Source organism: Nothobranchius furzeri, chromosome 4 (genome assembly GCF_043380555.1).
Source record: "Nothobranchius furzeri strain GRZ-AD chromosome 4, NfurGRZ-RIMD1, whole genome shotgun sequence".
In the NCBI taxonomy this organism is placed as follows: domain Eukaryota; kingdom Metazoa; phylum Chordata; class Actinopteri; order Cyprinodontiformes; family Nothobranchiidae; genus Nothobranchius; species Nothobranchius furzeri.
Window position 1 is genome coordinate 51,730,048 of NC_091744.1, and position 13,514 is coordinate 51,743,561.

General features: G+C 40.4%; 1 protein-coding gene across 2 annotated transcripts in view; it reads left to right on the forward strand.

Moving 5' to 3' along the window:
• The window catches only part of LOC107388342 (mgat4 family member C), a 281,748-nt gene that overhangs the window by 102,853 nt on the left and 165,381 nt on the right, over positions 1-13,514 (forward strand). For both annotated transcript variants that reach the window (XM_054732737.2, XM_015963812.3), the window contains exon 2: positions 7,840-7,996. The gene's annotated coding sequence lies outside the window, so the exon portion shown is untranslated. The remainder of the gene's footprint in view (positions 1-7,839; positions 7,997-13,514) is intronic.

Below are 13,514 nucleotides of genomic sequence, written 5' to 3' on the forward strand. Positions count from 1 at the left end.
AGCATAAATGGCACCAAAATATTATCAAATGTCCCGACCGAACCTTGTAGGCAGACTCTGAACTTTTCCAGATGGACATGGCTCATCATCTCCCCAAGCCAGCGTTCTTACTTTGGTGGATGAGAGTCCTTCCTTCTAGACAACACACACCTTTTCTTACATGAAGTAGCAATGGTTGTCGTAAGCGTCTCTCGGTGCCAAAGGTAAAAGTTAGTTTTTATTCATTTGTCAGGCTGAGACAAGTTTTAAAAAGTCCTTGGACTGCAGTCTTCTCACCCACACAGCCAGACTAAAGCCGGGGGCGTTACGGGGTGAAAAAGGTGAAACTACCAGATTTAAAAATAAATGACGGTGTGTTGTTTCTGGAGTATCGTGTCTGATATGAAGCCAGGCTGATTAACTTGTGGCCTCAAATGCTGGATTACAAGCCGTGTTGTTATTAAACAGGAAACAGGTTTAGTGTAACATGAGCCAGAAGGGCTCACTATTGGTTTGTTTGTCTCGCCAAATATCCCACCAGCTTTTATGAAAGTTGGCTTCCATGTTGATGTGACCCTCTTAACACCTCCGTCTTGACTTAATCCTCCACCATATTTTTCACTGTCACTCTGCAGCTTGGTGTGTTTGTGCTACCCCACCATGACATCCCTCTGTAGGCCTTCGCCATTAATATCATTTATGGGCTGTATACACAATCAGGCAGACAAGGGACATGCACACACAAAGAGTTACAACTGGGAGCTGGAGAGAGACACAGTTAAATGATCTGGCCTCCGGCAAGATGGCACTCAGTCACCGAAGACAGTCCTGCCCAGAGGAATACAAACAAACATATTGTGTTTTGAGAGAAATAAAGTGACAATTCACAAATATCAACACCGCTCCAACAAACCCCTCCCACTGCAGCAGTCGCCCAGTCATGACCGCCATGGACCCAGAGCACAGTTAATCACTGCCTCAGATGGTCTCTGATGTTATGGATCCACCATCGTTCTTACAGGGAAATTATGAACTCAATGAAAAGTGTGACAATCATGAAGACTGATGGTGTTTGTTTTCCTGGAGTCCATTTATCTCTGGTCATGGGTGGAGTCCGTGGAGAACAGCCTCAGTGGACAGGCTGCGGTGGAAAACAGCTTCTCTCTACGCTCAAAGTCGTTCTGCGTAAAGAATTAAAATAATTCAGCTCTTGTGAAGAAATTAATCTCAATTGTTTTACCTGTTCTAGATTAATCTGTGAATGGCCTCAGTTTAATGAAATAGACATTAGCTTTGCTAAACGAATAGTGGAAATGAGTTTGAACAAATTGAATTGCTGCTGTTTTAAAACAACTCCAATTTATAATAACTATTTTCCCCTGAAACTTCATGAATTTGCAACAAGAAGTCCTTCAATTAGACTGAACTTGTTGGCTAAATAAATATTTGCCTGTAAATCAGTAAGTCACAGTTGTTTTTGTTTTAGGTTTTAATAATGCAGATGCACATCTTTGGCCAAAAACATAAACTTCTAATTCACACGCGTTCGCTTCAGTCTCGTGAATTATTGTCCATGCACCAACAGAAAAGTTCCTCTCCTACATCTTAGCAACCGTTTGGACTTCATTCTTCTGTAAACCTATTGTTTTTTTATTAAATACTGTCTTGTCTCGAAGCAGACCCGAAGCCACCCTAGTGAACTCACACCAAATAAATGTTTTCATTTATCATAAACGGCACCAAAAGTATGAAGAAGTGGTAACATTCATAAAATATCGGTCTTATGAACCCAGATACTTTTTTTGAGGATTCCACTTTTGTCTTAGCCCTGCTGTGACTAGCTGTTAGCTTGTCAATCAGTAACAAACTAATCTCTGCTTCTCCCAACTGGATTGCTCATTCAGCTGTCTCCATCAGGTAAGATGTTACCTGTCCATAACGAAAATGTGAGCTGTCTCTTTTAAGCTGTAACAACACACAAGGAGCCATCATGCAGATTTAGTTCTGCCTCCATAATTTCAAGTGGGTTGTGTAAACTCTATATTTAATGCACAGGAAACAGAGAACACTTCATTTTCATCTTAACTTTATTTGCTACATAATTACTCCTTCCAGCTTCATTTCTTTATGCTGGAATAAAATCCTCACTGATCCAGATTGATGCCCTTGTTTGGCGAGCTGGACTTCTGCTCATGCATGTCCTTCTGTTCTACTGGCCACCCTCAGCGTTCCTCCTCACGCCTCATTGCCCTCTGGCGGTCCACGGTGCGGTGACTGGAGCGTTTCCTCCCAGCTCCACGTCCGCCTGTGTAGTGACTGAAACAGGAGTGAGCTCTTGCTGGAGCCCGTGACACCATGTAATCAAAATCTTCCTTGTTTTACGGAGTGCAGCAACGCGTGGACCCTGAGAGGAGGTAAATGTCCTCAGGACCTGAAACTCAGGCATACAACAACAAACAGCCAAGAGCAACACTGGATACGTCTTACAACCGTTTCTACAGTTCAGCCATTATTGCTGCTGTCTGCAGTGACAGGAAGACCCTCATTTCATTGTAATCCACTGATGAGTTTTAGAACATTTGCTAATGAATTATAGTAAATATAAAAACAACATAAGCATAATGATATATAGATGTATTACACAGACAATAGAGCTTTGTGACCTATACATCACCCCCTACACATGTCTTGGTTATCAAATATGAATACACCTAGTAAATGCAAAATGATGTTTGTGTTGAGTTCATTAAGAAAAAACATTTTGTCTAAACCAGCATCCTTCTACGGGACTAAAGTAACCCGCCTGGTTAAATCAGCAACTAACTGGTTCAGCACATGGTTTAAAAAGCTGGGTTCAGTTCCAGCAGCCACACCCGAGCCAGCCTGACAACATGAGGCAGACTTAAGTTTCTCCAGAACCAAAAGCTTCATGTGTTCAGTTTCATTTTAGCAGATGGAATACAACAAGAAACAACATAAACATTAACAAATACGTGGCATTTAAGAACCTCAAAAAATGTAGAAATCAATCCAGAAAATTCTCCTTCTCAGACACCTTTAAGTAGCTAAAGGTTACTGTTATATAATAATATTAATAATAACAACAATAAAAGCAATAATAATAAGAGTAACAACAACAACAACAATAATAATAATAATAATAATAATTATTATTATTATTATATAAGTCTATTTTAATACCATTTGATTTCAAAGCAGAACACAACTTCCTTTAATATTCAACAATAAAAGCCTCAACAAATACCACAAAATACTGTCAAAGCATCTTCCACATATGACATCAGTTTTTATTATGATTATTGTTCTGTGGTTTAAGAAGTTATTCACAGGTTGTTCACATCCTGCTAGTGAGACTAAAACACTTCTTCTGAAGTTTAATGTAGGGCCACTTCACCAGTAATGTTTCCATAAGCGGTGCTCACAATTCCACTTTTTAGTGAAAGTTAGTGAGTGTGTGTGGTCCCAACTACCAGCAAATACCATTTTATTTTATTTATTTCACCTAAGCAAAAGATAGGGTTCTCCTGAGTTGTTGTTTAGCTTCACAAAAAGTCTGTCACAGTGTTTATCTGTCAGCCACCTGCACTGGTGGGCCAGACTGTCACCATACTTAAATGGCAGTTGTGCTGCCATACACTTAGTTAATTATTGGGTAAAATAACTAAATGTGGTTTTGCTGCAGTCAGTTGGAAAAAGAGCACCTTCCTGCAGGGTAACTTTCAACTCTGAACCCCTTTCTTTATGCTTTGGAATGTAGCTGCTATGAAATAATCAATGGCGATCTTATTTCTGTGGGGCAAAGAGAGGAAAAGCTTTGGTGAAAGCCTGTAGCGTTCCTCATGTGTGAGTCGGTCATCCAATCTGGATGTAGGGGTGAAAGACTAATGAAACCATCTAGCTTGTTCCCTTCCAGCTTTCTCTGAGGATAGCTGGCACTTAAGTTAATGATCAGAGGTCTCAACCTCAAACTGTTCTCAGATGTTTCTCAGAGTCCTGAAGTTTACTAAAGTGTCTTACAAATATGTCCAAAACAAAATGATAGAACACAATGTCAGGAAAAAATGATCAAAACCAATGATTGCATCACATTTTTCTAAGCTGGGAGCTAAAGGAGGTGCAGTTCCCATCTTTAGAGGGGTGACATGTGATAGCTCATTCTTTTTTAAGCCTTTGCAGGCATTCCTCCAATGAGGCGGGCTCTAGTCGGTGGCCTGCCCACATTTGGCTGAAGTACGGAGATGGATTCTCAGGGCAGGGCTCCCTCCAGCTGTGCTTAATGGGTTTGGCTCCCCAGGACATTGTTACACTCTAAAGGTCATCATAGTTTAAGCTTTTGCCGAGCAGCTCTTGGTCCAGGCTGATTTGTTCCTCAACCATCCCTGCATAGAGTAGTTCAAACAACATTTTGCTGTTACTTCTACTCCACAGTTAGTGGCAGGAACTAACGTGTTTCAGATCTTCTTTATGCTTCTGGGACATTTACAGAAACCTTTTATTCACAATCTTGTAATCAGTTACCTCCAGTTGTCCAGTTTAACCCTAATGCCCCCTGATTGAGGGCCTCTACAGGTTCATGTCCCAAACATCTACAACGGTCCACATTCTCCAAACACGACTAAAACCACAACCAAACAGCCCAGACGGGAAACAAGGCCATTCTAAATTGTAATAAATTAAGATACAATGATATGTGAACTTTATTCTAGAAGAGCATCTGACCTTCTCTGGTGTCTGCTGAAAAAAAAAACCTTGAACAAATCATTGAGGACCCCTGGAATAAATAAAACAACAGAATACATTTCCTAAATGGAATTTGAACTCACAACCTCCATCCTGTCAGCACGTTCACACAGGGCAGCTCTTCTAAAATAAAGTTCAAGTATTATTTTATCTTAATGTGCCAAAAACCAAAAACTGCTTTGTTTACAATCTAAACTGGCTTGACTGTAGCTGTAGCTGTGCTCGGGGAACGCAAACACTCACCGACACTTGGGACGTGAAACTCCAAAGGCCCCCAATTGGGAGGCGCCAGGGCCCAAAGAAAAAAGGCCTAGGGCCTAAAGGGTTAATGTCCCCATTTAATTCTCTTAATGTTCCTTTACAACGTGCCACAGAGGTGACAAAGGATCAAGTTGAGTAATACTGTAATAAATATTAACAGTTTTTTCTGGATGCTGTAGATAATGCTACATTTATTCAGTGAGAAATGTGCATCGCTCCAATAGTTAAATTTTCTGAGCAAAACATTGAGTTGATAAAAGGACATTTAGCACATTTTCATCTCAGTACCGCTTAAACTTTTAGCTCAATATCCCTAAAACGTATAATGTTTAGGACATTTTTGCAGATGTCAGTTAACCATGGTGGCCATCTTGAATTATGGGCTCGACACATGGGAGGTGACATTGCCTCTCCTCCGTTCATTTTAAACGAGCCATGCATGACAAAGCGATAATCACGGGTCCCCCTCCTGCTAAGCGATGCACCAAAATTGTGCATGTTCAATTTTGAGCTTGTGCATGTGTCGTGCACAGGCAAGCCAGCGACTTCATCCCAGAAAGTTGAGAAAACTTCAACTTTTCATCGCTGTTGCTTGGACAAAGACCAATAAGGGGTGGTTTAATTCACTGACCAATGAGCAGACAGGGTGCTTCTCAGTACGTCTCCGGACAAACATAAAGGAAAAGTTAATACTCGCCGTGTTGGATTTCCCAGAGCTTTACAACATTTCTACAAAAGATAACAGAGATCTTCAGAAAAAGGCAGCGACATGGGAAATTGTTGGTGAGTTGGTTGTTGATGTGGTCATTCATTCATCGTTTTTACGGTTTGTAAAATGGGACGAACCCATTCATGTGTTTTTCTTTTTATATATGGTAAAGTCAGAAGTACGACTTCATTTAACTCTAGCAAAATCTTGTCAGACTTCAAATCTACCTGCTTCAACTCTGACCTGCTGTAATAACCCAAAATTCCCGAGAGGGTGCTCGCTGCAGAACCACAAAGGCGGAGCTGCACCATAAGGTGGAGCTGCACCAGAGTCAGCCCCGCCCATCACGGAAACTCAGCCTAACCCACTGACTTCCGTTTTTGTTTTCAACTTTATCGCAAACTGACCTGACCCACATGAATTACGGCTGTTACTAGTTTACAGTCGTTAATGCTATGTTCTATGCTCCAATTAAACAAGATAAATATAATGACTGGTTATATCTCGAAATGAAAAGGTTTCTTTTAGTGAATATCTGCCCACAGCCGGTCTAATAAAAGTGGTGTACAACAGCATTTCAGAGCGTCCAACTGGCTCTGGTGGTCTAGTGGCAAAATTGTCTGAGTTTAGTTTTTGCTTTCCCCTCAGCTGATGCTGGTTCGATTCTCGGTGGGGTCGTCAGCAATCTATTTAGCCAGCTGAAACACTTGATTTGTTTATATTTTTGTTGTAATGTTTATTTTCAGCAAAATATTTATGTCTCTAAAAGTTCTTTGAATTTGGTCGTTCCTAAACAGCATTTTAGTTGAAACTCTGCTCACAAATGGACTCACACTGGCTAAATAAACGAATAAATAAATAAAAAAAAAACACATTATATGTTAAACGGTATACCAGTAAATTGTTGTAAACATAGTACTGGCAAGTGTAGCTAGAAATGAAGAAAAGAGGTTGTAAACTACCTAAAACTTACACTACTGGGAGGCGAACCGGCGCAAAACTGCATGTAAACCTGACTCCCTAACCACTACACCAACACATCTGTAACGTGTGGCGTTACATGTAATTGTGCTGCCCAGTGTGTCTCTGAGATGGGATGTATGGTTTATTGGCGGTGTCTCAGTAGAAGTCATTTCAGAAATAATTTCTCAGAAAATTCACAGAATATCCAGATTTGAGAACCAAGACCAGACCCGCTGTGGGGAAGGAGACCAAATTGAAGCTGAGATGGGAGGAAAATGCATGAATGAGGCTAAAAATGGCTTTGGCGTGTTTCTTACGAGGAAATGACAATATAACATGATTAAAAGTTCCAAAAGTTAGATTTTTAATTATATGGAACCTTTACAAAAACTGTTCAATTAACTTCTCAACTCCGTCCTCAATCTTGCATTTTTTAGCTATAACACCCTCTTTGGTTCCAGAATGCTATCAAGTCTGACAACTGGAAGGAATTGGACTGACTCTGATGGAATGGGCGGGGCTGACTCTGGTGCAGCTCCACCTTCTGGTGCAGCTCCGCCTTTGTGGTTCTGCAGCGAGCACCACTTGAAATTCCCTCCAGTCTGACAGCCAATCAAAACCATGGACCAGAGTGTGTCACTGGCTTTTGCCATGGCTGCTGCCACATGTCGCCCCTTGTGTGTCAGGTTATCAAAGCAATAGCGAAAGGTTTCGCTGATTGCAGTCGTTTGTCACCTCCCATCAAAATTCATCTAGTAGTTCATGATATATTTAGCCTATAAGCAGAAACAGGGTAGACTTCATGCATTTGAAATCAGAGTTTCATGTGATCACTCACCGCTAACAGCAACTAAAAACTCACCACATTTTGGTTGTTCACACTGGTGTTCACACTCACACTGGTGGAAAACTGGTTTAAACACTAAAGAGAACTATTTGAAACGGCTCCAAAACTCTATAAGTTGTTTAAGGATAACAGTAAGTTAAACAGAGTCAAATGCTATAAGTTCTCCAACAACAGATTCTTCTAATAACAGCCAGGCCACAGCCAAGGGGACAACAGAACGATCTTCACCCCCTGAATGTCTGCAAAGCCCAGTCTTTCAAAGGCCATGAGCTGTTTTATTTATTTATTTTATTATTATTATTATTATTTTTTTTTGCAGATTCCTTCCAGCTCGTGCTTCAGTTGGGGCTGCACAGCGGCCTGCCTCTCTCCCTGGTGCTGAAAGTGGAAGCAGGAATAAAGCTGGAAAGGAGAGTGGCAACTTGCGGCGCTGTCCATGGTTCTGACTCAGAGGAAACTTAGGGGGGCAGTTACTGGTAAGAATTTTAGATACTAACACTAAACTGTCTCTGAATGCCTTTAAAAGTGACATATCTGTAGCCATTTTGCTGTTTGCAAATTCTAGTTAACCTTAGTGGCCCTCTTGAATCTGCTTGACAATAGTTAATCCGTATTAGAGATTCATCCACTGATTTCTTTCTGAGAGTTTCATTAATTATTGTGCACATATAACTCTTTGTATAATTTTGTGCTGCCATGTGGGTCTCTACTGCCTCCATAAACACCCAAAACATGAAAAAAAAAACTGTCAATCTGATTTATGTCAGTTTTTGGTTTAGGAGTTACCGATATTTGCCTGAAAAAAGCTGTTTCAAAACATACCCAGTTGCATTATCACACATTGGAAAATTTGCATAGAACAACCACTCTCTTGTTTGGGTTAGGGTTAGGGTTAGGGTTTCAGTGTATGGTTTGTATTTAGAATTTATTTCTTTTTAAGCCTTAAAAAATCAACTTAAAAGTGAAAAAAGCAAAAAACTGATTTGATTTTTTTACATTTATTACTGAACAGGAACTTGAAAATGACTTGGGCAAACAATTTAGAATGAACAATTTAAATTTTGAACTGTAATACATCTGTTTAAAAAAAAGTATGAACCTTGGTATCTTTTTGAGCAGTTTTTAAGACCATTTATTTTTTGCAAAATTTCAGATGTTTTTATTTATTTTAGCAAATACTAATTCATGTCTTCCAGCTCTTGGAGAGTGCAGACGCTTTTTTCCTCCTCCTCCCTATCTTATCCCAAGGCTCTTTGTCATTCTTTGGGTGTACGGCGCTTCTGCATTTTTTCTGGAAACTGGAAATTATTAAAATGGACCTGTCAGTTGGTCTCTCAACGTGATTGTCAACATTTTTTCAACGATGAGAATGGGAGAAGGGGCTCCCGGTTGCCCCTCTGGGACAGAGCCAGCTGGGCATATCATGGACTTCTGGAAACAGTGGAACCTGATCTGCCTCTCTCAGCTGTCTGTAGAGGATTCTGGACATCTGGATATTTGTGGTGTTGGTGTCAGATTTCCTGCTTTATGGCCTGGGAGGTTGCCTGGTTTACAGGAAAATTAACGAGCTGTCGAGGTATATTGGCCCTTTCCCGGAGCTCAGGGATGGATTACACCATGGTGTGATCGCACAGACTCATATAATTGTCGAGATGAGTCGTAAGCTTGGAACTTTGGCTGAGATTCAGACTCTGGCACAAAAGATGGATGCGATCAAGGAGCGAGTGGATGAATCAGCATGGATTGGGATAGATTAATTACGCCATTATTGGATCTAGAGGGGTTGAGGACCAACAGGACTTTAAGACAGAGAGAAAATTATCTCTGTATGTCCTCAAAACAATTTCTTATCTGAATCTGGTGCCCTTGAGCCTGTGGGGCTGAAACGACACCGTCACTGTCTTCAGATATAAGCCTTCTGGGACACCTAATAGATCGTGTTGATTTTCTTTGAGGCATTTCCATAATTTCATGCCGGCTTTTTATGCTATTTAGCTTCCCTGTTCTGTTTTCCGCTTTCACCGCGGCGCTGTGTTGTACAGCTGGATTTCCCCTCATAGCGATGTTTTCCATAACTCTGATTGCTTCGCGCTATAGATCATTGGAAAGCTGCTTTTATGTACTTTTAGGAACCGTTGGAATTTTTTGAATCTGATCAGCCATTCAAAAGTTATAAAATGGAGCATTCTGGATGACAAACTCAGCACGTCTCTGAATCTGTGTTGTGATTCGTTGCGCTCAAGACAGGGAATCCCGGTGGCTACTGTAATGTATTGTATATGCACTAAAAGCTCTATTTTTAATCTTTTCAGCACTTTTGGAATTTTACAGATATCTTGAATGTTCAGGAATTATGTTGATGAGAATTGTGCATGTCCAATCCCGTCTGCAGTGACAGGTTGGTAATAAGAGGGTTGAGCAGCCTATCAGGGGATGGGTGAGAGTAGTCAGCAACAGCTTGTTTTCTATCATACAGTGACAGAGCCATGAAATGGCTCATTTTGGAAGGCACTGAAAATGTAAGGGTTAACTGCTGAGGTCATTTAATGTGAGAGGGATTTTCTGAAGAAAAAAAAAAGAATAGACCAAAGAATTATTCTCATTCAAAAATAAGTTGCACAATATTCCCTTTAACTTACATGTAGAGGCTCATGACAGACGTTGACACATTTTGGCAGGAAAATAATGCAACCTAAATAAGTGACATGAAGACAAGTGGCCTGAGGTTTATCCTGCCAACAGGGCTCCATGAAAGGTAGCATATAAGCATTCATTTAAGTATTTAAATAAACATCTTGGGAACATCTGTTCAGATGGGGTCATGAGATTATTATAGGATAATAGATTCAAATTACATAACATATCATTTAGTGATGATCTGAGGTCATCATTGCATTGTTTTACTCAACTTTGAGATAATGCCATGTGTAACTGGCGTCCTAATACCATTTTATTACTCCTAATAACCAGAATAGTCATTTTCTTCAACGACTGGTACCACAACAAAATCACGAGGAAGTCCTCCAAATAGCTGATTAATTTGTAGGGACACATCCTCCCCAGTGAATAAACATTCTCTCTTTTACTTTTAGTGCTTTTTTAAATTTTCTAGAGCTCCTGGGACTGTTCTTTGACTTTAATAAACAAACAAACAAGTGATCTATTTACAACTTAATCAGCTTCACAAATCTGTCAGATTGATTGGTGTCGCACGCAGCCTCACTGAGCAGTGGAATCGTTCACCGTACTTGGTTTTCTCACTTGGCCAATACCCCAAACACACCGATGAACTCCAGGTGGCCTATTGGGCTCCTAGCAGGCTACCACCATGGAGATTTCTGTACCTGCTGCTTTGTGACAGCATCCTTCAACTGTTGTGGTGTCATGTCACCTTTAAGTTGACAGGTGGCTGTTCAGGCCTCAGATAAAGCTCTCACATGGTCTACTCGCCTGCTCTAATTTATCTAAGGAATTTCTTGAGCTGCATATATTTGGTTGTTGGAGCAGCCGAGCATTAAATTGCTTTCCATCGGGAGCAGCTCGGTTGCTCGGGGTCGCCATAGCTGTGGCTGGTTTCCAATGAGATGGTTTGGCAGCAAAGCCAACTCTGTAATTAGGGTCAGCCAGCTCTGGAGCTGCTGGGGGTCCAAAGGGTCGTCACTGTGGCTCACTGAGTCTGAAAGTCACCACTTAGCTGGAGGATGGTAAGACATGGTGGAAACACACTTCTTAGATTGTACATTGACTAAGGTAGCACAGCCATGATCGGCAGTGCACTTGAATACATTTGAAATGAGGAAGTGTGTCCTCATTCAGCCACCGACCACAACATTATAACTACTGATGTTTGCTTAAACACTGAAGTGAGGATTTCTCTATTCTGGCAATGACAGTCAATAGGTAAGGCAGCTTTATTTACACAGCACATATCCACAGAGGCAATTCAGTGTGCTGTACAGTTACCAAGATTATCAAGAACATTAAAATCAACGTGACAGAAAATGCAATTTAAAAATGAAAATGAAACAAAGTTAAAGGGTGAGCAAATACAGCGCAGATGGTGCAGCATGATAACATTTATTCAAAGGTTGGTGAACACATGAAGGTTTTTGATTTAAACGTTTCTAGAGTTGGGGCAGATTTGAGGGCATGAGGAAGCTGATTCCATCTGTGTGCTGCATAGTAGCTAAAGGCAGCTTCACCCTGTTTGGTTCTGACCCGAGGTTCTACCAGCTGACTGTTTTCTAACGATCTCAGAGCCCTGCTGGGTGTATTTACCTGAAGGGAATCTGACACGTATTCTGGCCCCATGCCTACAAACTACTAGAAGTACTTTGACATTGATCCAGTAGTTTACTGGTAACCAGTGTAGAGATTTAAGAACAGGAGTGATGTGTTTGGTTCTCTTGGTTCCTGTTAAGACTCCAGCAGCAGCATTCTGAATAAGCTGCAGTTGCTTCACAGCTTTTGGGGAATACCAGTCAAGAGACCGTTGCATTAGTCCTGCCTGCTGGAGATGAACACATGAATGAGTTTCTCTAGATCTTGTCTGGACATGAGACCTCTGAGTCGTGCTATTTGATAAAGATGACAAAACGCTGATCGATCTACTAATCACTAACTCCAAATCAATTATGACCCAATATTTCTAACCTGGGTCTTTGTCTTTAGATGATAGATAGATAGATAGATAGATAGATAGATAGATAGATAGATAGATAGATAGATAGATAGATAGATAGATAGATAGATAGATAGATAGATAGATAGATAGATAGATAGATAGATAGATAGATAGATAGATAGATAATAGATAGATAGATAGATAGATAGATAGATAATAGATAGATAGATAGATAGATAGATAGATAGATAGATAGATAGATAGATAGATAGATAGATAGATAGATTTAGAAAAAAGGTGAAGAGATGTGTGTGATTCTTTCAGAGGTTTGAAACAATGTTGAATCTTCTCATTTATTTGGTAAATGTTAGAGGTGGACCTATCTATCAGTCAGCTGATTAAGTAAATTCATTATATAAATGTTTTCAACAATGGGAATCTTCCAAGCTTACGCTGACACTGCGTAGACACTGCAGCACAGGAACTGGGTTTTCTGAATATGCAAATGTTGGTTTATCATTTCAGGTGTGTATTTACACACAAACAATTGTTTAGGATCCTTGAAACTGTCTGAAAGGAGACATCATATGGACTTTCTACAGTTATAATAATTTTATGTTAGATTCCAAACATGTTTATGAAACTATTTGCTCTAAATGCTTCTCACAAATAGCATCTTCAGCAGCTTTACTTTTGACACTTTCAGTACCTTCCAGAAGGAGCTGTTTCAGAGCTCTGTCACTTTAAGAAAATGAGCTGGAAATAGCCACACCCACCCCTCCACACCCCCACTCAGGTTTACACACCATGGATTTCACATATGTCTGTGAACTTTAAAGACACATTTTGATACCAAGAACGTGCTTATGTTCGAACGGGGGAACGATATTTAGGTTTTATGTGTAAACAAGTCCAGGACTACAAATGTGCTTCACGAAAGTGACGTCATCAAACCAGAAACAGAGAAAACTGAGGGAAAAGGGCTGTAAGTTCAGCAAACTTCCCACAGGAGGAAAGAACCACCATAAATGTGGTCATTTGGTAAGTAGTAGCTACGCTAGGGGAGAGGAGATCATGTGGTGATGTCACATATGCGACGCACCGATTTCTAGTTTGTAGTCATGCTAATTACGAATGTTTACAAGCTGATAAATCTCAAAGTACGTAACTGGCGTGGTCGAAACACCCATCATTGGTTTTCATTTAAATTGCAGTACAGCATATGTTTGATCCAGGGCGTAAGGCAAAGCTGATTAGAAAATAACGTTTTTAGCCCCGTTGACTTGCATTGATTTTTCGTTCTTCCGGGGACCCGTGATGCGGAAGTAACTTCGGCTCCCTATAGCTGAGAAGCTCTGATGGTTTATTTA